A 17,014-nucleotide genomic window follows, 5' to 3' on the forward strand; every position below is an offset into this window, starting at 1 on the left:
TATTCTTCCTAATGGAAGAGTGAACAGGAAGTCACTATTTGGCTTTTCATATGTCTAGCTAACAGAGCTCAGACAATGGCTGGTGTTACATTTCCTAATCCTGTTCATTTAGCAGTGATTTTGATTGCACATAATATACCATTATACTAAAGGAAACCTAAAGGTGGACTTTGAAATGACATCTCGAGGATGAATATCAGTTTCCTTTGAGGGGATGTCTTTGCTCGAACTTTATTCTCAAAACTTTTGCACAGTCTTTTGAAAAACCAAGTTATAGAAATCTAATTTTTTGTAAGAGTATTTAATATATTAGCTTTTATCTCACTGCACCATTACATTTCTAGCCCTTTCTCAATTGCAGTCATGCTGTGGATATAAAAACTACTACAAATCATGAAAGAAGCAGGAATAAAGTATCTTTATACTTTGACATCTAATGCATTATGTCCCTCAAGAAAATGCTTTGGTGTAGATGAAGAATTGCCTCTCTTGCTGACAAGGATCCTTCAAGTTGAGAAACTTTTTAAAATTCACATTCAAGAGCTGTATCCAGGCTAGTTAAAGTGCTGTAGAAGTACCTGTGTAACCACTTGGTCCATACAAGTTGCACTCTTATAGCTTAAAGAACACAGTAGTTTTATCTTTGCCATCTCATTATCCTCTAGACACATATGTTCTCTACTCCTGGCATAGGTAGTAGAAGTACCTTGTCCTGGACAATTTTGGGTGCATACTGGAGAATTGTGAGAGCTGAATCAACTTCATAATCTCCCGTGCAAATTTCATGCCTCTGATGGTGGCAGTGTGACATCCAACACTTTGCTGTTGCTAAGACCAAAGGCTCTGTCTGTGCTGCTGTAAATACGAGATAGAAAGGCCTTCAGCTAAAGTAGAGGGGAGGTTTGGTGCTTTGGGGGGCTTTGGGGTTTGGGTTTTTTGTTGTTGTTGTTGTTGTTGTTGTTGAAAGCTTCCTGCAGAGTCTGAGTATGGATTTTGTACAATACTGATTGCACAGTGAAAGAATAACTCTCTGGTGTGTATAAGTATACAAGTAGTTTCTTAAATTTGAAGTACCCAGAATGTATTTTTCTTTCACATCTGGATTGTGACTGCAGTTGACAAAATAGTGTTTCTAAGGTGTAAGTGACAGTAACTTGCTGATATTAGGATACGAAAAGAAAATCAGTTACAATTTTGTACTAACTTCATTCTAATACTACAGCTTCTTGGATAAGAATCAGTTTCCCCTTAAAAATGGGAATGGTATTCATTCTGGGATAGCTGGCAACCACCCTTCACTGGTAAATCCATTAGGGATTGTTACTGGTGGGGGTTGGAAGATTCAGTAACAAGTACTGTGCTGCTAAATGAAACTTTTTTAGGAACAGGAACTCAGGATATTGGACATGACATCAGTAGACTCCCTCCAGACAAAATGTAAGAAAATTTTGTGCAATTTTATGGATTGCCACATCTCTGTCTTGAAGCTCATTGCAGTGGAGGAATGGGTTAAAAATTCTTTCTCAGATGCTGGATAGGGAACTTGAAGGCATATTCTCTGTATTTTTTCTCTATAGCCTGTGGTAGCACTGAGGAATGTCTTGGTGTGGTTCACAGGTTATCTTCCACAGGCAGTTTTGTTGACTCAGATGAGAGAATGGGGCATGTGAATGAATAAGAAATCTTAAGCTAATAGCACCTTTTCTCCACAACATGATCTGAAGGTTTTTTGTTTAAAATGAAGTAATTGTTTAAAGTGGAATGGGGTGGTCCTTCCTGAACTTACCTGAATAGAACCTCTATGGAAAAAAATACCTCTCTGGAGATAATTGCAGTGTGACCTATTAGTCACTGACTTTCATCAGTGATGAGTGAGAGGGCTGAATAAGTTTGAAAACTGAAGGCTCTTTTTCCATATATAAATAAACTTGTATCAATGAATATTATTAGTGGATGACTGAAATGTTGTTTAAATCCATGAGTCCTTTAAAATTAGACAGAAAACAATGAATTAGACAGAAAAACATGAACATATTTTCCAAATAACAGTCTTAACTATGGAATTTAAGTTATTTTATTCATGCAGATGTATCACCCAGTTACTCAAATTCATTTTCTTTCCTTTAGCTGGAGGTGTTTGGTAGATCTAATAGGCAGACATTTGCAAGGAAGTTCCTTTCTTATTTGAAATAAAATATTATGGCTGCTGTTAGTGAGCGCTAGAGGGCTCTTTAGACTAAAGCAAACGAATACAATGTCATATTTATCATCAAGGATAGGTCTGAGGCATTTTGGTATCTCGAATTAAATAATCAAAACTACTGTTTTCATTAGAATAGTCTAAGGCTTTCCTTTTCAAGAAAAAAAATAAATCAATGTCTTTGAAAGGAAAGGATTATAGCCTGTTGTTATGTAGCAAGTGTTTGAATTTTTGAGAAGCGTGGCCTTCATATGTAGGCATCCTACTGGTTTAAATTTTTATACATTTTTTTGATTAGCAGTCAAGATTTTTTCATGTTACCTTTCCAAGTGGTTAATTTTAAGATATCTTTTGTGCATGGTTTATGTTTCTTTCTGCTTGTCTGTCCACCTTTAAATGTCTTTCCTTATGTGGTGGTTAGTTTATAATAGCCCCTGTATTATGAAGTCAAGGTCTGCCTTGCAGTCTAATAAACATGATTGCTGTATGCAGAGGTGAATGCAAAATGTAGCTATGCTTCTTTGGAAGTGTTTTTCAATCACTTTGAACTTGCTTTTCAAAAAAGGGCCAAACATAATACATTTCATGAATGTCAAAAATGATTCTTAGCTGGTCTGAATTTCTAGTGGAACCTGAAAAGGCTTTGCCATCTTACACTGGCTGATATATGGACTGAGTGTGTTTATTCCAATGTTAATCGTTGCCATTTGGGGGGGAGAGGAGGAGCTGTATAACCTACTCAATGCTGATGGGGAAAAAAAGACATTAAAGAGGACCACTTTATAAGTTGTAAGGGAACAGTGGTCTCGTCTTGGTTTACACAGTCTTTCTAGTCAGATACATTTTTTTAATACATCCTCTTGGATTTTCCTTGTATAGTCATTCTTGTGCATAATTTGTTCAAGTGTTTTTCAAGGACACTTTGGTGTTGTAGAAGGTAATTGATATTAGAGAAAGGGAGAGACATTAAAAATTGAATTAGCTATTACGGCACCCAATTTACATCACTCTAGGTAGCATAATTTTTTATTGTCAGAGGGAAGCCTGAAATTATGAACCAAAATTAATACAACTGCACTTTCAAATGTAAAGCTTTTAGACACAGACATAAATGTACACTTGTTTCAATAAGACTTTGTAGAGAACAATAGTAGGCTGCTTATTTAGAAAAATGAAGGGCATTTTTTTCCCAATAGCAAGTCAATCATCAAAGCAGCAAATGAGACTCTAAATAAAAGCTGAGAGATAGTTTATTTGTGGGACCAATGTCTTAGAAACCAGTCGAGATTTTTTGGTCTTAAATAATGTTGGCAGCAGTAGGGTAATTTTACTTGAGACACTTTCTTTGTCTGTCAAACATTCCCCATTTTCTTGTATTTTCCTGGCCCTGATCTACTGTTTCCAGTCACAGGTATATGCAACTTATTTTTAGCCCTTGGTGGTGTTCTGTACAAAACATTCTGCCTCCAAATGGAATTTTTCGAAGTAAAGAAATGCAATGATGTAGTGGGCCCAAGAGCAGGAGATCTATTTGAACTGTTTTGAGATCAGAGTGATCTATTCCCATCGAGCTTTTCTTTCAGGTTCCTGAGACCTGGTGACTCAAAATGTCCATTGTTTAAAAGGGGGCTATGAATTTACGAGAAGGAATCTTTCCTAGTCAAGAAAGATTCTTACTGATGTTGAGTGATGTGTTAACTGACCAGAACAGCTTGCAAAGAAAGCAAGGAAAGAACATCGTGGTCCATTTTATAATCTTCTCCCATCCAAGTCCCATCAAGCTCACTTTATTGTTCTTACATGTTAGAAGCTCTCGGGGGAAGTGGGAGAAAGAGAATATTTGGAGAATGGTTTCTAAGAGTAATGGAGGTGGAATTGGGGTACTTTGCTTGCCAGGGAAAAAGTCAGGAAAAGGAGATTCAGTGTTGAAAAGCAATAGGCTTGAGGGATCCACTGTACTGAGGTCAGACTGTGAGGAGAAGTGGGGAAGGTTAGAGGAAAAGGAGGCAAAGAAAACCTGCTACAGGTACAAATCGTCCCTGACTGCTCCTAAACCTCGTACCCCTCTCAGAACCTTCTAACTCCTTGCTGGTACCCACTCCCTAGGGGCATTTGGGAATCCCTCTAGATCTCTTTCAGGTCCTCACCCTTTCTCCACTGCAGTCCAACAACTTCCTCACCTACTATAACCCCACTCCTATCACCTCTGCCCTACCTATATCCCTGCTCTGCTGCTGTTTCCAAATACTGCTGGCGCAGGAATGAGGACAGAAGTACTTAGTTTCTTCTCATCCTCAGGGCAGTAGCATTTAGTTTTATCTATCTTGCTGAGGTGCCTTGAAGTGATTCCATGGAGGACAGCATAGCTCTCTTCTCCCAAACACTGTTAATATTAGAGCTAACAATTACCAGAATCAAAGTAATTTCTGTTTTCTTTGAGGATGAATGCACTGTCTGTGTAGTTCAGTTTGCTGCACATGAAGTGAATTTGAGCAATAATGGACATTAGACTTCATTAAAATGTCTTCTGGACACTCTTTTGCCAAAGACATGTCTGGCTGCTGTATTTCTATTTTTCATCACTGATGAAGCATGATGTGTGTGGTGACTTAAGATTAGAAGATGACAAGCTTGAATCTGTCTCTGCTGCTACTTCTAACTATCATAGGAACCAAAATAGCATAAGCTACAACACAGTTCACAGAGCTTGCAGAACACACTTGCCTAGGGAAAATGCCAGCCAGGTATCAAATACTTTGGCAACGAGAAGGCTCCTTTGATATAATCAGCAGTTTATCCCATGAGTGCAGTCTAGGATTTAAGGAGAGCCTGTGTTGGCACTAAGCTGAACAGACAGAATGCTCAGTGAAAAGAACATAATGCATTTAGAAATTATTTCAGTCTTCTGTGTCATGGTTAGCTCTATTTGGCTAGGGTTTGTTTGAATAAAAAATAGAATGCAAAGTACTGTGATTCTGGGAAGCCCGAGCTCATTTCCTAGCTCTACTAAGTTTTTGCTAATGTGACTTAATATATACACATATGTAATTCCTACTTGAAATAATGTATTGTAATATTTTTAGTTTTTTCAATTCTAGGTTTTAGGGCAAGATTCAAGTAATTGCCAAGAATTGCAGCATATAAGGAGGAAACTAAATTGTGACTAATAGAGTCAGGAAAGATAAATGTATTTCACATTATTAGAAGATAAAGGCTTATGTTTAAAAGAATCAAGTAATTCTAAAATGCTAACTTGTCTGAGGACAGGACTCCTTGAAGGAGAATAATTTTGTTCTGTATTACATAAATTCTGAAGCAAAAACTTGCTGTAGACAACATTTGACTATATTGTTGGTAAAAACATTTTGAAAAATTAATGAAATGTTTAATTTTGTCATTTTCTAAATAAGTAGTTATGCCAAGCCTAATCATCAACAACAACAACAACAACAAAAAATCAAGAATTAAAAGCACATTTAGAATTCTGTCTTTCTGATGAAATAAATTCCATTGGGAATTTTAACAAATGTGGGGAATCCTCTTTCATATGTACTATTACTTGTCTCAATGCCTCTTTTAGTTTATAACAAGTTATATTAATATCGTTCTTTAAAGGCATGGCTCTTTCTAGAGGAAAAGGTGATGTCTTCCTGGATTGTAGAGAGAGAGTGAAAGAAAAAAAGGGAAGAGAGTGAAATGTTAATGTTAGACCCTGACTTCTGCTGATAGAAAATGGTGGTAATGGGGCCAAACCAATTCCCATTACTTTGTATACCAGTAGGGGTGGGAATGCTGAAGAGGTCTGTGGTTTTGATGAAGTTTATAAAACCCACAGATATTTATTAAGCCATGTAAGCAATATAATGAATGTTAATAACTTTTCATATAAATGCAGCTTATTCATAATCTCAGAAGGTGGGTGTTGGTGACTCTAATCACAGCTAAATACTTTTCTGTGATAGGTATGCAGATATATTTTTCTCTACCCATTATCTAAAAATTGATGTCTCCCAGTTTTCAGCTGAGAAGTTCAACTGGAAGTGGGAAATTTTATGTGGGTGGTGGTAAAAAATAACCCTTATTCCAATGCAAAGCATACAGACACGCTCACTGTATCCATGACTGTGTCCCTATCTTTCCACTCTCGCTTTTTATTTAGTTTTTATCGGACAGCCTGTCCAAAGATTCACGAAGACAGGCTGGATCCTGTGGGCTTGCCCCAATTATCCATGTTCGTTTTGCCAAGACTTCATACCTTTTCCGATTGCACATTTCCTCCACAGAGCAAATTTTGCTTTAGGCTCCATGACACAGTTTAAAAATACAAACACAAAAACTGTCTGACTGCTATTGAGATCTCTCAAATAAGACAGCAGCCAAAACCTTGTTAAATCTCTTGCTGATACAGCTCTGATATCTCACAGCTGGAGGAAACTGAAAAGCTTGCCACAAGTCCATCTTTTTTGAGGAATTGCATAGTGCACCCTCTTCTGTCATGCCTGGGCCTTTCTGTAGGTAGAAGATAGGGCTGAGAACTTCAGTCTGAGGCAGCAGCACTGATCCTTTTAGATAGTTTCTTATCAGCTTCAATAAAATGCATAAAACTTAATAACACACTCACTGGCTATTTTCTCTGAGTTAGCTGTGCGAATAAGCTCCTAGAAGCAGAAGTTGGGCAATGAAAATAATTATCTCAGGACATTTTTGAAGGCTGAATTTTTTGGTAAGTCTGTTGTCCTGATATGTTTCCTGAAAAGGAGAACCAAGAAGCATCTCAGCAGACTTTTCAAGAGACTAGGCTTTCAAAGAAAACACAGTGTGTGCAACCACCCTATGTATTCCTTCGTCTGTCCGTCTTCCCTCTAATGGTGTTGTGCCCAACTTGTAGTGGTTCCCGCCAGGTTGGAGGAGACAGAGTTCATGTCTAGTTCATTATGTTCAGCTGCTCCTGGTCACCCATCAGTGCAGATGTAGCACTAGGCTGGCAGGAGCTGGGAAGGAGGAAGGAGGAGGTGGTGACTGTAGGAAGGGGAGGGTCATGGAGAGGAGGTAGTGGAGAAATGCTGTGGGAGGACACTCGGGCAGTGATGTGTGTGATGGCGCAGTTCAGGGTTGTGCAAGATTGCTGTGAGGGAGCATAGGGAATACGGCTGTGTTGCACTGGAGGACTCAGGCACTGCATTACACTGGGGGTGCTAAATGTAGGACATGATTCTGTAAGAAAATAGGCTTCATTAGTCCTGCTGTTCCCAGGGTGACTTACAGAACAGTAGGCATGCTTTGACATATGGCTGTAAACCAGCAAAACTTTCTGTGAATGGCTGGAAGACGGAGTGCTTTCTTTTGTTTCAAAGACACATTTTCATTTCTACAGAAAATGGAATTATTGAGGGCCTGCTGTGGATAGAAAGCCTGTAATTTATCGGGGAGCTGCACTGGTAGGCATATCTAATCTGCCTAATCCATTGCCATTAGCATTGAACAGACAAAATGTTGAAAGCATACCTAAGACTGCTGGTGATATAAAAGCGCCTACAGCTAAATAGATTTTTTTTGTTTCTTGAGATTTATAGCTCACATATGTTTGCTATACAAAAAAGCAAATCCAACTGAGTAATATTACTGTAACTTAGTTAAAGCTTTCTATTGACAGCATAAATCATGAGGACAAAGCTAGATTCCCTTTTATGTGCCTTTACAATATTTATATAAAAAGAGACCTTTTTCTGTTCATATTTCTTTACAATAGTTTCAAAGAATGCAGAGGCAGTAGTTCTACTGAAATGGATCTTTAAAATTGAGACTGGCATGTAGTTGCATCAAAAGGGAAATTCAAGCACTTCTGACAAGCCAAAGTTTCAGAGGGGATGGAATCATCTTTGGTCCGTGTATCCAACTCCTCTGCTGATTGCCACTGAATTATTTCAAAAGGATACCTTTTTCTAACATTCACAAATGTGATTGTTTAACAACATTATCCCACACATTGTAATGTAGAGCAAAATAAAAGGAGGGCAGAAAGAGGACTGAATGAAACTTAGTGAACAAGCTAAGGTTGGTGTGGCAAAACAAACAAACAAAAAAGGTAAAGTGTAGTTTGGTGCACTGTTTGGCGCTCTGAATCTCAAAGGCATTTATCCTGCAAATGAGCCACTGGGAACACCAGTAACTTCCTCCTCCAGCAGCATCTATCTGATATCAGTTAACAAAGATTCTCATGAACCTGTGTGATGTGGTCTGAGGGGGATAATGTGTTGAACGCTGTGATAATTGCACTTCTTTTCAGACATTATTCACCTTTTACATAGCAGTGTGTTTTTCTTCAGTCTAGTAATGCCAGACGCTATCCAATTATCACACATCTTAATTTGCATTATCTTTTTAAGGTTTTCTGTGTTTTTTTTTTTTTACTGCAGTACCTTTGACTATGTAGTCTTCTATTTTATTAACTATTGCCCTTATAAGCTAGGGTAAATAATAACTATGACCTGCGTTTTGAAGTGTTCAGTATTTTTTTGGTCTTGAAGAACCACTGAATAACTGATCAGAGATGGTTTTCAGGTCACGCCATAGCATGTTCGTTTAGCACTTTGCTCAGCAGCTGTTTGAAGGAGATGGGGTACAGCAGCAGAGGGCTTTTAGCACCTTTTTTTCCCTCTTGGAAATCTTATTGGAAATTCGCGTGCAATGCTAGTATGCATTAGTGATTTTGTCTTTTGCAGAGGTTGAAAAGCTCATTAGATACCATCAGGTTTGTTTTGTGCTTGATATTAAGACAAATAATGCAATTGTATGATCAAAGTACTTAACTAAACCCTGTCCAGCACTCCAGATGTTGGAAACATGCTGCGTTGAACCTTTTGACTTTCAGGCCAGACCCCTCTGTGACCTGTTTCTTGTTTTACTGTAGTTTTACTCAACATGGAGCAGTTGTCCCGAGAGGAAGTCTACAAATGTAGCACAGCCCAGATGAGGCTGAAGAGCTGCAGGGAACACAAATGGGCCAATACTGTTTTCTTGTAGTGGGTGTCAATATGGGGGGAAGGGACTGAAAAATATATGTATATAAAAAAGAGGAGAGCTTGTTCAGTTGGGTCTGGCTGGCAGAAAAGATTAATTGTTCACACTTAGAAGTGGAGGTGAAAACAGAGGAGGAGCTCTGTAGCCCGTGATGTTTCTCAAAGGCAAAAATCTTTCCCAGTGTCTTAAAATCATGGCAAGGCAATGCTCAAGAGTTATCTGAGCTTCAGGAGAGCAGAGCACTGTTTTGCACACACTGGGTTTCAATTACTCTGCTAGACAGTATTGAGTAGTATTGAATCTGCCACTTGACTGGAGGCAGGCTTGATAAAGACAGGATTCATGATAATTAAATGGCTCAAACAGACTTTGAAAAGAGAAACGTGTCTAGCTAAGGACTGGGATAGTTGATCCCTTGCTGACTTTGTCAGCAGGGCTTCAGACTTTGTATCTGAGAAGAAGCAAAGCTTTGTGTGACACTGCAAGGGGGCTGAGTCAGGGGATCACTAATATGTCTGGCTACAGCCAACCAGTGACAGACGGACAGACAAACAGAAGCTTTCTAGAGCCTGGTCTCTGTATTCTTCTTCCTCTGTTTTTCAGAAAGCTGATCCACACAGAGCTGTTCTTCCAGAGTGGCCTGTGGAGTGGTCCTTGATTTCATGGCATTTAAACACTGCTTTGTTTCTATCTCCTAACTAAGAGCTAATCCCTCTTAGAATAGTTTCCTTGTATCTTTTTTCTGGACAATCAGTTACTGAGGCTCCAATTACATATGCCAGGGAAAGTTCCTCTCAGTTGTACCTGTCAGCATAATGTCTTCTTTTATTAAGGTGACTCCCATTGTGGAGGAAGGCTACATGGCAAAACACAAACTCTGCCAGAAACACCTCCGCAATTGAGGTGTTGGCAGTATTTGTGTCATGATGAAGTAATTGGAGCACCCTACTGATTACTAAAACAGGTTCTTCACAGACCTGTCTGAAACAGTGAGGATTTTTGAGGGGGAGAGGGCAAGTGGGTTGGTGGATGAATGAGGAAAAGCTGAAAAGGGGGGAAATCTCCCAGGAATTATTCACTTAATGCCATGCAGGGACTGTCAGCTTTGGGATAAAATGTTTGAGATCAACTGTTGCAGGAATACTTCATGGGGCTCTTGAGTCTGGAAAAGTGTTCTGGCCAACGGATAAAAACCTCTTGAAAAAGTTAGTTGTTGTTTTGGGGATTTTGTTGGTTTTTTAAGTGACAAAATGACCAGTTTGGAAACAGTGAAAGGAAATGTGTGGTTTTGCTGTGAGTGTTTTTCAGGCATTAGGTGTTACCATCAAACATCCTGTGGTGCTGGCTGTGGCTGTTCAGCTGTTTGTTCAGTCCTTACACTGGCCTGTAGCTTGTGCTGAGAACCGTCTCTCCCACAGCCTTTCAGCAGGGAGGATTGCTGCTTCTCCTCTCTACCTTCCTGGTCCTCCACAACTCACTGCTACTCCCTTGTCTTCTGCCATAGATGTCATCCATGCTTGTGTTGTTATGAATTTTTATGTGGGCCCATCTATTAAAAAAAAAGCACCTTGCCTTATTATTCATAAGGGAAACATCTCTTCTTTCAGCTTCTTCGCTTCCACTATGACTTGTACCAGTGGCTAGCCAACAGTGATGACTAGTTAATGCTGGTCAAGAATTGCAGCTGTTTATTTTCTTGATGAGGAGGAAAGGAGGCTGAAGAAGAAATGTCAAATGTTCTGACTGATTTCATTGTGTACAAAAGTGTCTTGTATCTTCTTCCTGTCACATCCTTCCTGCGTCGCTTTTCTTGTTATTTCACAGGTCTTCCTCTGGTTCCCTCTGACTGCAACTCAGACTGTGAGACTGTGAACTCTTTCTGGCAATGTGTTTGGGTGATGCCTTGCAGGGGGTCCACAGTCTGAGTAGGGTCCAGAAAATCTGTAACATAAAAATTATTGATACCAGGCTACTTCATAGTCTTACAACGTACAGCTTCTTATCATTACTTTTAAAAGTAGAAATGTTAGCAGTTAGGATTTGTCAAATAGGTGTTACCTGAAGGAGTTGCCTTCTGATAATCCTATGCACACATTAATGACAAACATTAATGTGTCATGGTCATGCACATTACATTTGCAGTAACATGGGAACCCAGATGTAAATACTAGAAGAAAAATTGTTTGTTCAACACATTTCACAAGAAGGCCTTTAAGGCAAAAACAAGGTCAAGCACACTGGAGCATTTTTTGTATTTGTACAGATACAAAAAAATCATGAGCTAGTGCCATATGCTCAGTGGGATATTTGGGATTCTACTTACTGATAGAAGTAACTATTCTGAAGAAAAGGTGAAAAGATTTTAGACTTTTAGAGTAGATTCAGACAGGTTTCAGACAGGTAGTGCAGGAAGTTTTAGACACTGTCTGCCAAACATTTTGTGTGGCTGAGATAACAAGATAGAAAGGGCGTGAGTCAAAGAGAAGATGGTGGGAAGGTGGGAGAAAGAATACAGGAAGAGATTTAGAAATGAGAGGTATCAGTGGCCCCTTGGCTCTTCTGCAGGCATTTTGTATTTCTGTTGTATTAGCATCTAGTATTAGCAGGTAGAACGTATACAGCATTTTTCTCTTCTACCTTAATTAAGGCAGGATTGATAGAAGCACATGTAGACACTGTGTATTGTTTGAATGGTTATTTGTATTATCTTCGAACCAAATACACTTCATCAGATCAGTGATGTTCATTAGTGAATTTCTTTTTATAGGGACTAACTTCACCTTTTAATTCACTCCAGATTTCTCTTTGAAATTTTGCGTTTCGCTGCTTTGCCCTTGAATGCAAGACACTTTACTGTAACAAAGTGTACAGGATAGCTGAGGCATGTGTTGTATACTTTGTATACAAGTAAGTAAGTAAGTTTTTTTGTGGTGTTAGATATGATAAAATTACTGTGCTTTTCCAGGGTCAGAGGGTGTTTGTGGCAAAGCCTAGAAAAAACCCCCCACAAAAAAACCTTTATCTGTGCTGCAGATGTTTTTTTTGTTAAAGAGCTGGAAAGCCTATTGCAAAACTTCTGAGGTTGACTTCCAATGGTCAAAACTAGAATGTCAAATAAAAGCATTTCCTCTTCCTATTGTGTATAATGAAACTGAAAGGCTGTATGTAGTCACACATTTGAAGAGTACCCAGTAAAGTGCCCTGACTTTTGCTATGATTTTGTGAAATGATCAGTCTAATCCTTAAAGGTTTGAGCTGATTTAAGTCTCCTGCTTAACTGAATTTCTTAGGGAAATAGAGCTTATGTGGATTACACTATTTGTCTGCTGATACACTTGACAAATTTCTGAGCCATTGATGTAAAAAGGCAGGCAGGACTCCCCTGTTGTACATTTTCTGGTACATCCTGTCAAAACACCAGCATCACATATAAGGCTCACTAATCAGTGTGCTTGTGGGGCAGGGGCACTTTGGAAGCCATACCAGGGAACTAGGGTTATTGTTTTAGTAGTGTTAAGGCACACAAATCCTTAGAAACCAGGCTTCATCAGTTATGTTGCTCAACCATTTCTTCGCATACAGGTTTGGAGCATAAAATCTGCCAAAAAACCTCAATTCCAAAGGAAAACCATGGTTTACAATGCCTTCTGAATGAGGAAAATAATTTATTCACTGACAGTTTTTCAGCAACATGCTGGAAACTCTTGTACAAGTGTTCATTATTTTAAATTCATAAGCTTTTTGGACTCTTTTTACAATAGAAAAAATAAAGTTGTTTGGCAATGGATGGTATAGAGAGCGGAGATCTTGATCGTCAATTTAGGGATACTTTAATCTGAGAGAATCTTAAACCTTCATACAGTGCCAATAACAGACTTTGTGTGGTCTAGACAGAGTGATGGATGGGCCATGTGGCCCATAATAGTTTTGAAACTCAAAACATCTTGGTATGTGGAGTGTTGCACATTTGGGTTATCACTAAGAGATAAAAAATTTATTGTGCACTTGTTGCCATTTGAAGGAGGCTGAAGCAACTTCTCTGTTTCCTGGAAAGGCAATCAAGGAATGAAAGCACATTATTGGAATTTTTCTTTCACTGTCACTATCTGCATTCCCGTCATATTCTGTTGTGTTTAGTGGAAATTAACTGCAGCAGAACGTCCAGAGAACATCTGATTTCCTGTAAAACATTAATTTTATTTATTCTTCCTACGTGTTTTTCAGTTCTCTCCTCTCTGTCCTAATCCTGTTGACAACAAAAGAAATTAGACTAAAGATCAACTGTTGGCTTTATGTAAAATATTGCATCAAAATAATGATTCATTGAAAAAATATTTCACACAGTAAACACACCCACAAATACCCACTCAGGTCACAAAACCATAAATACTATCAATAAGGACAAAGGAAGTTGTTATTTTAGTTTTTGAACAGTCTTGATTCATGTTTCCTGTCATTTTGCTTGGGGAAAAAGAAGCTTTTATCCTTAAAAAAACAATTTAACAGAACTGCCAGAAATTCTTCAAATCCTTAAACCAGTATTATCAGGAATAAATACATAGTTGAAATAAGCTACATTCTCCTGCTCTCCAAATTCAGTTTCCACATACAAGTTTGAATGCTACATCCCACATCACAATCTGATATTATTTTTAACCCAAAGGCAAGAAGCCATTATTGTAAACCCTGTTTCTGTGACATAGTGTGATGTTCACCATATTTCAAGAGGATCTTAGGTGGAGTTTCTTGGTTCTAACCAAGTTGTGCTGTATAATTACTCTGAGGTTTGCTCAGTAGGAAGCAGTCTATTTGTTCCAGTTTTGTCAACCCAGAGAGGTGCTTCATGCCGCCTTTTAGCTGAAGCCTGTGGTAGCTTGCTCCCTGGGACATTGAGAGACTGGTGAGATGTTTCTGATTACCAGCAGGAGTGCTGGGGATGCTTACATGTCTGGATTTTGACACTGAGTTTGTTCTCTGCAAGGCTATTGGGAAGTGCTGTTTGTCATTTTTTGTTTATGTTGTTCAAAAAGCCATGAAGATAGACAAAGCTAAAAGGTCTTAGTGTTTTTTCATGCAATGTTAGAAATATTCTGTAAGTGTATATGATTCTTCTTCCCTTTCACTTGTTTTTTTTTCAGTATAGCATATGTACTCTATTCATGAACCAAAACCAGAAAGACTGGACAGTGTTATGCTCAGTCTCTTCATGCTGATAATTCCATATTCAGGAGAGTCAAATGGTTTCCCTGCCTTTGGCCTCTGTAAGAATCATGGAACATTTTGGGTTGAAGGGACCCTTCTATTACAACTCCCCTGCAATAAGCAGGGACATCTTCAACAGGATGACATCTCTCAGAGCCACATCCAACCTGACCTGGAACATTTGCAGGAATGGAGCATCCACCACCTTGCTAGGCAATGTGTTCCAGGGTTTTACCACCCTCAGTTCCTAATATCTAATTTAAACCAACTCTCCATTCCCCCATTCCTGTCACTACTCGCCTTCATAAAAAAGTTTCTCCCTAGCTTTCATGTAGGTCTCTGGAAAATGCTATAAGGTCTCCCTGGACCTTTCTCTCCTCCAGGCTGAACAACCCCAATTATCTCAGCCTGTCTTCGTAGGAGGTGTGCTCCAGCCCTCTGATCATCATTGTACTCCTCCTCTGAACTCACTGCAGCAGGTCCATGGCCTTCCTGTGTGTGGGACCCAAGAGGGGCAAGCATCACTCCATTTGGGGGTCTCATGAGAGCAGAGAGGGGGAGAATCCCCTCCCTCACACTGCTGGCCATGGTTCCTGTTATGCAGCCCTGTCTACGGTTGGCTTTCTGGGCTGCAGGTGTACATAGCTGGTTCATGTCCAGCCTCTCATCCACCAAACCTTCCTTGAATTTTGTGTGAAGTTCCTCCTTAAACTTCATGTTCTCTCATACCTCTTTGGCAGATTTCCAGATCCTGAAAGTCTCTTTCCATCTGCCTTCTGCAGGTGGGATTTGACCCAGCTTTGCTCATTTGGTAAGTGGGAGAGGTGTCAAGACTTCTTCCTTGCAAGTAGGCCAGTTGCTTCTCCTTTTGTCTAAAGTCTCTTTCTCTTCTTCCACAATGCAGCGTTTCCATTCCCTGTGATTTAGGATATTGTTTTTCCCAAGATATGGAAATTGCAAGCACGCAGGGAGTCATCCTAAGGATAATGTAAGGAAAATTTAGTTTAGAAAAATCTACTCACAGTCAGAGGTCACTGAACAGATTTCTTCACTTTGTAAGCTAGAGCTCCTGGAAACTAAAAATTCAGAGTTCGCAATTCAAAGCTTCATTTATATTGTATAATGCAAAGTAATTCTCTGTGGGAACAGATTTATTGATGCATTTTGCTCCGACTGTGTTTTGTTATGTCCCAGGAAATACGTGTATACATATAAAATCAAAACTTGGAGGAAATACTTGATCTGTTTAAATTTCTTCCTGATGAGTATAGGGCAGTTAAGTGGAGCCAGGGGCTTTTCAAAGATGAAGTCAAGCTTAACAAAAAGATGAGTTCACTTGTCATTTCTTCAATGACCGCAGATAGTACTGAAGCAAAAAACACTATTTTCTTGGATTTTAGCAGTGTTTGGAAAAGCAAAGGTTTTGATATGCCTCTTGCCCTTCTGCCCCTGATCAGTCTTGTAAAACTCAGGTTTCTTTTCCTAGAGATTCTCTCTGCTCTAATGGGTATTCCTAATTTTATAAGAGTCTTAAACAAATTACTAGGTTAAAAGTGCCTATTTTTATTGGAGTTATTTGGCAGTTGATTGTAACAGATACAAAAATAAAAAAAATTAAGTAAACCCCTCCCAAATTATTTCAGTGCAACTGAATAAATCCTTACGTCACTTGCAGCAAGCAAGCAATGTGCTTGGCTTTGAGTTCCCACTATCCTAATTTTGGGATTGTTGAATTTAACAACTGCTTGCCAGGTGGTGTGTGTTAAAGGTGTCCTTTCAAGGAGATTGTTGTAATTGCTGCCTGCTCTGCTCTGAACAGAGGAGGGGAAAAAGTTTTATCACTATCCTAACAAGAGACTGGAATGTGAAGCGATCTTGGATTTCATTACTACAGTTGTGATGTGATAAGAATGCCACCAGCAAACAGTTGCACGTGTTTTAACACGTTGCTGCTTCTCATCTGGGAAATGGTACTGTGTCCTTGTTGGATGCTGCCATTACAAAAGTGGCCAGCCTAAAACAGCAAGGAGAAGATAGGCTCACTCAAACAGCCCTGCTGTGGTGGACTGAGAGGTTGAAATCCTTAGAAACTATTAGTTGTGTTATCTGACCACATGAATCAATTCCATAGAGAGAAAAGTGGACCTGGAAAAACCTTTTCCTATCTAGTCTCATCATAAGTGGGTGAGATGTAAATTGTGGTAGGGAAAGGAGACTGTAAAAGGGGAGGGGAATGACATGGAGACCCTTCCTGGAAGTTGAGTAAGGAGAAGGATGCTGTGAGTGAGGGACAACTTCTTGGTTTTCCCCTATGCATAAGTGTCAGCTCCATTATTTCCCTGCATAGCCAGTCCATTGGAGTAACCCCTCTCCAACTCCTCTTGGAAACTATTTCTCACCCTAAATTAACCAAAGGTTAAGTGTGTCATACTTAAATACTAAAGAAAAGTTATGAATCAAAGCTATATATTAGCTCCACACCTTGGTCCTTCCTGCCAGATGTCTGTGAAAGTCCTATTGTTGGCTTTTATAGCCATTAAATTAAGTGCCTCATCTCTGTCTCATCTCTGACCTGCCCATTCTTGACTTCAA

The 17,014-nt window shown here is 39.2% G+C and overlaps 1 protein-coding gene across 5 annotated transcripts in view; it reads left to right on the forward strand.

Annotated features, from left to right (window-relative positions):
- Positions 1-17,014, forward strand: part of RNF144B (ring finger protein 144B) — an 89,576-nt gene that overhangs the window by 14,333 nt on the left and 58,229 nt on the right. The gene's annotated exons all lie outside the window — the stretch shown is intronic.

The sequence above is a fragment of the Chamaea fasciata genome, unplaced genomic scaffold, assembly GCF_029207755.1.
Source record: "Chamaea fasciata isolate MVZ Bird 193981 ecotype frontalis unplaced genomic scaffold, bChaFas1.0.hap1 SCAF_1, whole genome shotgun sequence".
Taxonomy (NCBI): domain Eukaryota; kingdom Metazoa; phylum Chordata; class Aves; order Passeriformes; family Sylviidae; genus Chamaea; species Chamaea fasciata.